The sequence below is a fragment of the Heptranchias perlo genome, chromosome 4, assembly GCF_035084215.1.
Source record: "Heptranchias perlo isolate sHepPer1 chromosome 4, sHepPer1.hap1, whole genome shotgun sequence".
NCBI classification, from domain to species: Eukaryota; Metazoa; Chordata; class Chondrichthyes; order Hexanchiformes; family Hexanchidae; genus Heptranchias; species Heptranchias perlo.
Genome location: NC_090328.1, coordinates 46,691,553 through 46,703,919, shown reverse-complemented (window position 1 = coordinate 46,703,919; position 12,367 = coordinate 46,691,553). Strand labels below are relative to the sequence as shown.

The window sequence follows — 12,367 nt, the reverse complement described above, 5'->3', positions numbered from 1 at the left end:
CTATCAATTTCTGCTCAACGATTTGCGTTGTCGAGACACACGACAACGCAAAATCGTCGAGCAGAAATTGATAGCCAAGTTCCGCACCCATGAGGACGGCCTCAACTGGGACCTTGGGTTCATGTCACGCTACACGTAACCCCACCAGAGAAAAAAAGTTATATGTTTTTAATACAACTGGTCATTCTCTCTCTCTTCCTTTCGGATGTTTCTCTCTCTCTCTGTCTTTGGGTTCTGACTGTTTGTACATTCAGTAGTCTTGTATGTAATGTCTCTCTGTCTGAACACTATTCAACTCCTTTGATTGCCTTGATAACGGGCAGTTGGAAAGATTATCTGTAATCACCAGGCATTGTTTTCTGACTATATATGCGGTACCTTTCATGGAATCCCACACTCACCTGACGAAGGAGGAAGCCTCCGAAAGCTTGTGATTTTAAATAAAGCTGTTGGACTATAACCTGGTGTTGTAAGACTCCTTACACCTATCCTGGGAAAGAAGCTCTGGGAGCTGCGATTCTCTTGGGTTAACATTGAAAATTTAGCCAGTCATTTGTCAGTGGTTTGGTTTGAGCCCCTCTTGCTCACACCACATAACCACTGCTGCTCTAAGCCTTCTGGAAAAGGCATTCAGGGAGATCCAATGGATTCCTTGCCGACTTCATATTTCACCTGTATTAATATACTTACGACATCAAGCCGCAACAAAAAAAAGTTATCATATTGAAACATCTGTTAAAATATCACAACGCAGTCAAACAAAATGCAAAAGACTGCGTATGCTGGAAATCTGAAACAAAAGCAGAAAATGCTAGAAACACTCAACAGGTCAGTCAGCATCTGTGGAGAGAACAGGCAGGTGAACATTTCAGGAGTAGACAGTCAACTCTAGACAAACAGATACCTTGTTCAAACACAATTTTAATTGTACCACAGAAACCCAGTGATCCAAACATAACACTTGAATAACAATACTAAAGAAAACCTGGAGTTCCAAGTGCAGTTTTAGCCACCCCATTATAGAAAGGACATTTAAGCCATCGAGAGCATACAACATAGATTCATCAAGATGATACCAGGGATGTGAAACTAAAGTTATGAGGACAGACGAGATACGGAACAATTTCCATTGGAGCAGTGAAGGTTAAAAAGAGATTTAATAGAGGATCGTAGAATGAATAGGGAAATACGATTTCCTCTGGTTGGGGAATCAGCTACAAGGAGCCATCAATTTAAAATTGTTACGAAAGGAGGACAAAGCTTAGCAAAAATTTCTTTACACAGAAAATTGTTAGAACGGAGTGCTTTGCCATGGGGAATAGCTGAGAAATAAACTAATGCATCTATCAAAGGAAGAGTAGATAAACATTTGATGCAGAGGAAGATACAGGACTAGAGAGTGGGGCAGTAGGACTAGTTTTTGATTGCTCTAGCAAAGAGCTGGCAGAGAGTTGATGGGCTGAATGGTTCTATATAAAATCCTGGTCTAAATTTCAAATATTTACTTGCTTTTTAACTTCTCAGCACTCCGAAGCTATTCAATCTCCTGACACATTTCAGCTGGAAGCAGTAACACCTTTTAGAAGTCCTAACATGTAAACAATGCTTCTGTTTCATATTTGTGTTGCATCTGTATTGAATGAATTGCTGAATCAATGGTTTAATGCATTTTTGTAAACTTGCTATTTTCATCTGCAGTGAATTGAATCCTGATTCTAGAATTGTTCAACCATTTCCAAGAATAAAATGCTTTGCCAGACTAATAATGTGTTGATCAGAAACCAACTGTCCTGCAATATTTCTACACTTAATAAATCATTTTTATGTCATGAACCAGTTTCAAAGATTAGGGTGAACGGTTAAGCCTAAGAAGCTTCAAACGAAATGTGCTCCTCAAAGGTTTGCTGTCCACTTTCAGAGGTGTGATGTCATTACTGTACACGAAAATTAAATCATTGGAACACACTGTACCCATAAAGTGCAATGCCTTTAGTAGCCTACTGCAAAAGAAAGAGATTGCTACAGATCTGTATAGTCCTCCTGTTCAATAACACAGCATTAGATCACAAGTGAAAGAACAACATTGCTACAGATAGGCATCACAGCATCGTAGAACAGGCAACACACTTTGGAACATTCACATTCAAATTCATATTCCTACTCCAAATTCAAATTCCAACTCCACTTTCTCCCTTCATTCTTTGTGAGCCTTATCTGAATGCTTTATTGTTTGTTCTTGCTCTTTCAATACTTTTCCTTCCTAAATTCAAATTATTTTGATATCAGGACAATTGTAATCAATCAGCAGTAATGAATTCAAAGGTGTGCATGCATCTGGATTTTCACCACATCAACTGTCTTAGCATTTTCATGCCAAAACAATTCTTGGTAATGTGTTTCTCCAGTGTGCACACACACCTTAGCATTCATTGTTGCATAACTAGAAGCTTATACATATATACATACATGCAATAAGAGATTGTTAGCTAAGATAGAAGCCCATGGAATCAAGGGAAAAGTACAGACTTGCTTAGGAAGTTGGCTGAGCGAAAGGCAACAGAGAGTAGGGATAATGGGTAGGTACTCACATTGGCAGGATGTGACTAGTGGAGTCCCACAGGGATCTGTCTTGGGGCCTCAATTATTCACAATATTTATTAACGACTCAGATGAAGGCATAGAAAGTCTCATATCTAAGTTTGCCGATGACACAAAGATTGGTGGCATTGTAAGCAGTATAGATGAAAACATAAAATTACAAAGCGATATTGATAGATTAGGTGAATGGGCATAACTGTGGCAAATGGAATTCAATGTAGGCAAATGTGAGGTCATCCACTTTGGATCAAAGAAGGATAGAACAGGGTACTTTCTAAATGGTAAAAAGTTAAAAACAGTGGCTGTCCATAGGGACTTGGGGGTTCAGGTACATAGATCATTGAAGTGTCATGAACAGGTGCAGAAAATAATCAATAAGGTTAATGGAATGCTGGCCTTTATATCTAGAGGACGAGAGTGCAAGGGGGCAGAAGTTATGCTGCAGCTATACAAAACCCTGGTTAGACCGCACCTGGAGTACTGTGAGCAGTTCTGGGCACCGCACCTTCGGAAGGACATACTGGCCTTGGAGGGAGTGCAGCATAGGTTTACTAAAATGATACCCGGATTTCAAGGGTTAAGTTACGAGGAGAGATTACACAAATTGGGGTTGTATTCTCTAGAGTTTCGAAGGTTAAGGGGTGATCTGATTGAAGTTCATAAGATATTAATCGGAACAGATACGGTGAATAGAGAGAAACTATTTCCGCTGGTTGGGGATTCTAGGAGTAGGGGGCACAGTCTAAAAATTAGAGCCAGACCTTTCAGGAGTGAGATTAGAAAACATTTCTACACACAAAGTGTGGTAGAAGTTTGCAACTCTCTTCCGCAAACGGCAATTGATACTAGCTCAATTGCTAAATTTAAATCTGAGATAGATAGCTTTTTGGCAACCAAAGTTATTAAGGGATAGGGGCCAAAGGCAGGTATATGGAGTTAGATCACAGATCAGCCATGATCTTATCAAATGGCGGAGCAGGCACAAGGGGCTGAATGGCCTACTCCTGTTCCTATGTTCCTATATATTACATAGAACTATATAGAATATATGGTATAGAAAAAGGCCATTCAGCCCAACAGGCCCATGCCATTGTTTATGTTCCACAAGATCCTCCTCCCCGCTTCTTCATCTAACCCCATCAACATATCCTTTTATTCCTTTCTCCCTCATGTGTTTATCTAGCGTGCTCTCAAATGCATCTATGCTAGTTGCCTCAACTATTCCTTGTGGTCCCGAGTTCCACATTCTAACCACTCTCTGGGTAAAGAAGTTTCTCCTGAATTCCCTATTGGATTTGTTAGTGACTATCTTATATTTATGGCCCCTAGTTCTGGACTCCCCCACACGTGGAAACATCTTCTCTACATCTACTCTATCAAACCCTTTTATAATCTTAAAGACCTCTATCAGGTCACCTCTCAGCCTTCTCTTTTCTAGAGAAAAGAGCCCCAGCCTGTTCAATCTTTCTTGATAGATATAACCTCTCAGTTCTGGTATCATCCTAGTAAATCTTTTTTGCATCTTCACCAGTGCCTTTATATCCTTTTAATAATATGGAGACCAAACTGTTCACAGTACTCCAAGTGTGTCTAACCAAGGTTCTATACAAGTTTAACATAGCTTCCCTGTTTTTCAATTCTATCCCTCTAGAAATGAACCCCAGTCCTTTGCTTTTTTTATGGCCTTATGAACCTGCGTCACTACTTTTGGTGATTTATTCCTCTACCCCATTTAGACTTTTATTATTCAAGGGGTACGTGGCCTCCTTATTCTTCCTCCACAAATGTAATACCTCACACTTTTCTATATTGAAATTCATTTGCCAATTCTGCAAGTTTATTAATGTCTGTCTATATTTTGTTGCAGTCCTCCTCAGTATTAAATATATCCCCCAATTTGGTGTCATCTGCAAATTTTGAAATTGTACTTCCGATTCCTGAGTCCAAATCGTTTACGTAAAAGGTGAACAACAATGGTCCCAGCATCGATCCTTGTGGAACACCACTTCCCATCTTTTGCCAGTCTGAGTAACTACCCTTAACCCCTACTCTCTGTTTTCTGTTTTGCAGCCAGCTTGCTATCCATTCTGCTACTTGTCCCCTGACTCCACATGCTCTGACCTTAGTCATGAGTCTACTATGCGGTAGCTTATCAAAGGCCTTTTGAAAATCCAAATATATTACATTTACTACATTACCCGTGTCTACCCTTTCTTTTATTTCTTCAAAGAATTCAATAAGATTGGTCAATCATGACCTTCCCTTTTGAAATCCAAGCTGACTATTCTTTATTATATTTTCAGCTTCTAGATGTTTTTCTATTACATCTTTGAATAAGGATTCCATTATCTTTCCTACCACCAATGGTAAGCTAATTGGCCCAAAGTTCCTTGGACTTATTCTATCTCCCTTTTTAAATATAGGAATCACATTATCTGTCCACCAGCCCTCTGGCACTATTCCCTTATCGAATGAATTTATATATATGTGTAATAGTGCCTCTGCTATCTCTTCCCTAACTTCTTTTAATATGCGTGGATACAATCCATCCAGACCAAGGGTTTTATCCTCTCTAAATGTGATTAGTTTATTAATTATCTCCTCCCTTTTTATCTTAAATGTCTTTATATCTTTTTTGATTTCTTCTTCTAATGTCATGCCACCATGTTAGTCTCCCTGGTAAATATTGAGGCAAAGTAATTATTTAATACTTCTGCCATTTCACTGTCATTACCTGTGAGTTAATCATGTGCATCCCGTAGTGGCCCTATCCCTATCCTGAGTTTTCTTTTGTTATTTATTTGTAGAATACTTTACAATTTCTTTTTATATTCCTTGATAATTTAATTTCATAGTTTCTCTTTGCCTTCCTAATTATTTTTAAAATTTATTTCCTATCCTTTTCTTATTCCTTTTTGTTATCTTCTCCTTTGTTGTCTATGTACTTAGTGTATGCCTTTTTCTTTAGCTTCAATTTTGCCCTTGTTTCTTTATTCATCCATGGTGTGTCATTACTGACTAATTTGTTCTTGCTTTTTAATGGGATATATTTCTCCTGGACTCTACTGATCACCATTTTAAATGTTTCTCGCTAGTGTTCTATTTTTTTGTTTGTCAGTAAATGTTTCCAGTTTATTTTCCCGAGTTCCATTCTCATCTCCTTAAAATCATCTTTCTTCCAACCTATTACTTTGGTCTTTGTCTTATGTCCTTCTCAACCTTTATCTTAAACCTTATTATGTTGTGATCGCTGTTGCCTAGATGTTCCCCTATGCTCACTTCTCTTATTTGTTCTGGTTCATTTCCCATTACTAGATCCAGCAGTGCTTCCACTCTTGTTGGGCTTTTTACACACTGGGTAAGAAAGGAGTCCTGCACACATTGTAAAAACTCCATTCCCTATACCCCTTTACCAACCTCTTCTTGCTAGTTTATTTGAGGGTAGTTAAAATCACCCATGATTATTATTCTATGTCCTTTACTCATTTCACATATTTGCTTATTTATTTCTTCCTCCACCTCCTTTCCATTATTACGTGGTCTGTAGTATACCTCTATTAGCGTGATCGATCCCTTCTTATCTTTAATTTCAATCCATATGGACTATGTTTCTATCCTTCTGTTAGTTATGTCCCTCTTTTCTACTGCCATTGTTATCTCTAATTAGTGCAGCTGCTCCATCCCTCCCCTTCTTCCTTCCTTATCCTTTCTGATTATGTTATAACCTGCAATATTCAGTTGCCAGTCCTGTTCTTTATGTAGCTATGTTTCAGTTATTCCTACTATATCTGGCTACGCGCTACAGATTATTACCTCCAGTTCCCCCATTTTATTTTGGACACTGTGTACATTGCTTTACAGGCAGTTTAATTCATCTTTAATAGTTACTCATCTTGCTTTATTTTTAACAGCCCTTTTATACTTCTGTTTTATTACTGTATTTGTTCCTTGACTGTTTATGTTATCTTTATTCCTTACCCTGGTTTGACCTTTACACTCACCTCCTGTTTCTTTATGCTTTTGTTATTGCTACCGGATCCCTCCCCCCATCTTGCTAGTTTAAAGCCTTATCCACCGGCCTATTTATCCTTTCTACTAGGACTCTGGTCCCATTCCAGTTCAGGTGGAGCCCATCCCAGCTCTACAGCTCCTTCCTGTCCCAGTACTGATGCTAGTGTCCCATGAAATGGAACCTCTCCCTCCCACACCACTCTTTCAGCTATGCATTCATCTTTCTAATCTGCCTATCCCTATGCCAATTAACACGTGGCTCGGGTAGTAATCCTGAGATTACCACCTGTGAGGTTCTACTTTTTAATTTAGTTCCTAGCTTCTGATATTCCCTTAGCAGGACCTCCTCCTTGTGTCATTGGTGCCAACATGGACCACGACAAGTGAATCCTTCCCCTCCCTTTCCAAGTTCCACTCCAGTTGCTCCGAGACTCTCGGTCGTGACTGCAGAGGACGCTATCTATCCCCCTAATTATAGAATCCCCTAAGACTACAACCTTTTTATTCTGATCCTCACCCCCCCCCCCCACCTTGGACTGCCTCATGCTCCACCTCGCCATGGTTAGCATTCTGGCCATCGTCCCTGCAGCCCTCATCCTTATCCTCACAGGTACCAAGTACCTCGTACCTGTTGGATAGGACAAGTGTCTGTGAGACCTCCCTGTCTACATTTTCTAGTTTCCCATTAGCCTGCTGACTAACATCCCACTGCCTTATGTGTCGGATTGTCTCTAACTTGCACTCGAGTTCAAAGAGTATATTACATTTATGCAGAGAATAGAAGAAAAATATACTGAAATTTGGAAAGGAAATTTAATATATTAAAAATTATTTCATAAATTATAGTATTTATTTTTCATTTGTTTAAATGCTAGCCCACACAGATATCTATATTAAACTTGCTAAATTTGCTGAGATTTTCAATTCCCATCATTAAAATCAATGGAGATCATTTTCACCTTTACCACTTGGGTGGTAAACTGGCAGAGCGGATTGCCGCCCGTTATAGAACCCACACGATTTTTATTTCCAGGAAATTATAATCTATAACAAGTGGGGCAATCTGCTCTGCCAGCTTACTGCCCAGTCTTATCCCAATCTTTTTATCTTGTAATTATAAGTGTAAAGCAGGAGATTACTGTAGCCTTGAAATGACTGCTTATGGCAGAGAGAACAGCTACTTCAGGGTTACAGAGGAGTAATGTCAAAAGTGTATACTGTTTCCAGCTGTTTCTCACACAGTCTCAAATTACTTTTTGGAGGAAGTGGCTTGTAGGCATTACAATACTAAAGGGCAGTTAAACTAATTATTATTGGCACAAAGGTGGGTAAGTGGATATCATGCTATAGCACAGACTTTACGAATTTGTTCTCTCAGATGGCAAAGCTCTGCATGCTGGAGGCATGTACCAGGAATTTGAGTGTGGAGGTCATTGGGCATTGTGGGATTTTCTGTCCATTAAAATGAATAGATCCAGGAAAATCCAGTGGGATGCACTAACCCCACGTGCCTGAATTCCTGATGCATGTCCCGTCGCACAAAGTTTGCGTGTGCGATGCATTACTAACCCTTCTATGAAACCGACGGCATTGCAAAGGCTGCAGATTGTTTTCCTGTACGGACAACTAGGCCACTACTTATTTGATCTGAAACCAAACTATTTTATCTACTGTGGATATTGGATTCAGTGCACTACTAACACTGCAATTGGCAGAGTAAGAAAGGGTTACATGTAACATCAGGTGCACACTCATATCCTACAAGTATGCAAGACACTGTCCCAGGCACAGGTTGTGTTATAAATATTACATTCATATTATTACATTTATGGAAATTCCTCCATAACTTGTGGACAACCCTCTTAAGGATGTCCCTAAGAGATGGTCTCCCCCTGCCATCCGAGAATCTTGGGCTCTTGAAAACCCCAAGGCTGCTCTTCCTTCTGCCATCGTGTTGATTTGCTGGTTTTTTTTATGTGTTCCTGATTTTCCTATGTAGGTGTCCTTTAAGCAGTTGCAGCCTTTTATACGCTACAACTATACCACAATTCCCTCCCACCCAATGGCAGTAGGCTACTCAGGAGCAGAAGCACCACTCAAAAGCTGACCTGCATATAAAATGAGGGTACCCTCCAGGAAAATGAGACGGAGTCCCAGCAATGTCACATGGGTGAGTGAGCGTCCCACCTGTATTGCTAGCAGGTGGAGGAAAATCCAGTCCAATGGGTCTTAAAAAAAATCAATATTGCCTAAATATAATAGGATTTAACAATCCAAATGTAGCTTGGAATAACGCATTTATGAGTACTGTTACTAAACATTATGGGCCATATTTTCCTCTTTTGTCAAAGAATTGGACTAAACGTCAATTTATCACTGCAAAATCAAAGAAACACTCAACTTTGAAAAATGCTTCCCAAGAATGTGATTTCATTAGCAGTAATGGAAAACTAGCAGCCACACATTATAGCACCTGCAATAATTATCTTTACTGCATCTATAATAATTAACAAGACACTTAACCAGTATAAATGTTGAAAAGTTCATGAAGCCAACTGTGGAGTGCGCCATTTATTTTAAGAACGGTTCAGCTATCATAGAGATAAGCCAAATTTAGTGACTAGGCCATTCATGCACTTGTGAATGCGTGATGGAGAAATGTAACCACATTTTGAATGGTCCCCAAATATGACGCAGAAGCAACAAGTATGGCAATGTGTTGCAAAGAATATGAAGTCCGTACCAATACTCAAAGAGGTTTAGAAGAGACTGCCCAACTTAAAGAAGAGAACAATCTAACTGTACAGTAATGTGGAGATGCCGGTGATGGACTGGGGTTGACAATTGTAAACAATTTTACAACACCAAGTTATAGTCCAACAAATTTATTTTAAATTCCACAAGCTTTCGGAGGCTTCCTCCTTCATCAGGTGAATGGTGTGGAAAATTTTCCACACCATTCACCTGACGAAGGAGGAAGCCTCCGAAAGCTTGTGGAATTTAAAATAAATTTGTTGGACTATAACTTGGTGTTGTAAAATTGTTTATAACTGTACAGTAGCAGCTCAAAAATATATGATTGTGAAGGAAACTCATACTTGTTAAAATTACTGTACTGACACTGAGAAATATCAACAAAATGTAGCATGTAAAATTGTAGAATGTGAATAGCACAGTTATGCATGCCACAATAATGGTGAGAATGTATTTCAGGAAATATCCATGTGCAAATCATTCTATCTCAATCTACATTGCTTTTATGTTTAAATTGTAAACAATTTTACAACACCAAGTTATAGTCCAGCAATTTTATTTTAAATTCACAAGCTTTCGGAGGCTACCTCCTTCCTCAGGTGAACGATGCGGAAACTATGCCTTTATGTTTAAAGGCATAGCTGGCACATAACCACAGGGCAGTGTGGAAAAGGATATGGCCCTCTGAACAGAAATTACACTACATAGAAGGAAAGAATAGTAGATTTATTCAGGATGGGGTCTCTAGAATGCATGTTTACATAGCAAAAAGGAATATGCAAAAAACTATAAGGAAACAATGTCCCCTGGTAATGGGTAGAACAATGGGGAGACTAGCAATCAACAGTCAATTGCTTGTTGCAAAAGTGACAGCTCCATTGGCAACAATGAAAGAGAATCATAAATTTTGATTTAGTGCAGACAAAGCTGATTAATGTCTCCAACCTTAGAAGGAAATTGTTAAATACAAATATGCTCTGAACCATAGAACTACCACGGTTTTCCCATTGTAACTTTGGTGCAAGATCTGCAAAATGCCCAGTGAAATAGCTTTTTTCACCTGTTTACACTATCTCAGTGGGGTTTCTGCCAGTCTGCCGCCAAAATGTCAAGGCCATAGTATTTACAATTGTAAACAATTTTACAACACCAAGTTATAGTCCAGCAATTTTATTTTAAATTCACAAGCTTTCGGAGGCTTCCCCCTTCGTCAGGTGAACGATAGTATTTACATACATAGCTGTGAGTGGATTTAGCTGTAACGTCAGTCCTGCATTAGGTCATGAATGTTGATGTAATTACTATGTTAATGATGTATAATAATACTTCCAGTCAAAGCATTACAATGTAATGATATGTAATAAACGCGTTTAGTGCATAATTAGTTAGTTATTTATATAAATGCACAAATAATTACAAAATTGTGATGAAACAAAAGTAAAAGCAAAGCTATTACTATCAACATTATAACTAAAGTATTACTGCGGTATTGTATTGCAATTTAAGGGCTCTTAGTAAAGCATTCCCATCATTTCTAATCTAACAAAATCAAAGAAACATGATTTTGCAATTTTGGCTAGAGGGAGCATCTCAAAATACTTAACTCCTCGAATTTCACCAATTAAGCCAAGAGAGCCAATAAGGCAGTATTCTATTGTGACTGTGCCAAAAATATGAAACAAGCCACATGCACCGTTCCCTCTAAGCTGCACCCGTGCACGGTCCCACAGCAGTCTGTGGTTTGCCACGCACTTATTCATTCCATCCACGCGCCAAACCTGGGCCTCAAGGTGTCATCATCAGTCACATCCGGGATCTCAAAAGGATAAGGATGAAAAATGGCATTTGAGCATTTTTTCCATCCCCAAACTGTAACTCAAATTTTGCAAACAGATAACTAGAAGGGGAGTGACCCGGAACTTACCAATCTCTCTCTCCTGGCCACCTCTCACCTGCTTTGCCATCTCTGATACACAGTGACAATCATGGTGACAGCAGTATGGAACCAAGTAAACACAATAAAAATGAACGTAAATCACAATTTACACAATCGGATGGTGGAACAGCAATACACTATGAAACAAAAAGCTGTTTTCTTGTTCTGGTACAAACACAACATTGTTATCATCACAACAGCCCAAATGCAAATAGTGGTTATAGACGTTTGGGCATTATTTCTGATGAAAGATAAGGCCCATGTAACATTTTTTAATTTCTCTATTAATCTTGAAAATTGCTGTCAGCATTTGCAATTTTGCACCCTTGAATTAAAGGGCCACTGTCTTCATGAAAAAGCTTGTTAGGAAAACCTGTTTTTCTCTATCTATAAACACACAAATCATAGATTGCTCAAGGTGCACCATTTAGCCACTTGCATGTGTCCTCTTCCTCCAGCTCCCTGTGAGAGAGAAGGAACACTCATCAATGACAAAGAGCAGCTGCCAAAAGCAGCACTCGCCGCCTGCCTCATGCTCAGAGAAGAACACTGTAAATCCTCCTCATGATTAATGAGACCAAACACTCTAGAAACACATTTCTCTAGAGGTTAGAAATTTTCTATCACCATCCTGAATGAAGTGAGATATCTGATCTGCTTATTTTAACAGCTATCCTTGATGTTATAACTCAGCTTGGACTACCTGGGACAAAGGACAGTTTATTTGTTTCATTATCATTGGGCTGAAAGCAGACACAAACAAATTGCAGCTTTTACTTTGATGAGCAAGGATCTAGTTAAGGTTACAGCACAAGTTTTTAAAGGTTGGATCAATTTTCTTGCATCCATAGAAAAAATGTGTGCGGTCTCTCTCTTTTTGGTATTATCTTTGCCTATTGATACAACTTTTAAAGTAATTGCAGGAAAAGAGTTGCTTCTCTCCAAGATAACTTAGAGAATAATCTGAAAATATTTGATGATGCCTCACTCCTCTAGCTTTTCTCCAAAATAAAAAAACAGTTGATGAATTCTTTTACAAAAGCAAAATACTGCGGATGCTGGAAATCT

The 12,367-nt window shown here is 38.9% G+C and overlaps 1 pseudogene; it reads right to left on the bottom strand.

The window, feature by feature from the left end:
• Nucleotides 1-11,729: 11,729 nt before the first annotated feature.
• Nucleotides 11,730-11,932, bottom strand: LOC137321305 (small nucleolar RNA U3; annotated as a pseudogene).
• Nucleotides 11,933-12,367: the final 435 nt, after the last annotated feature.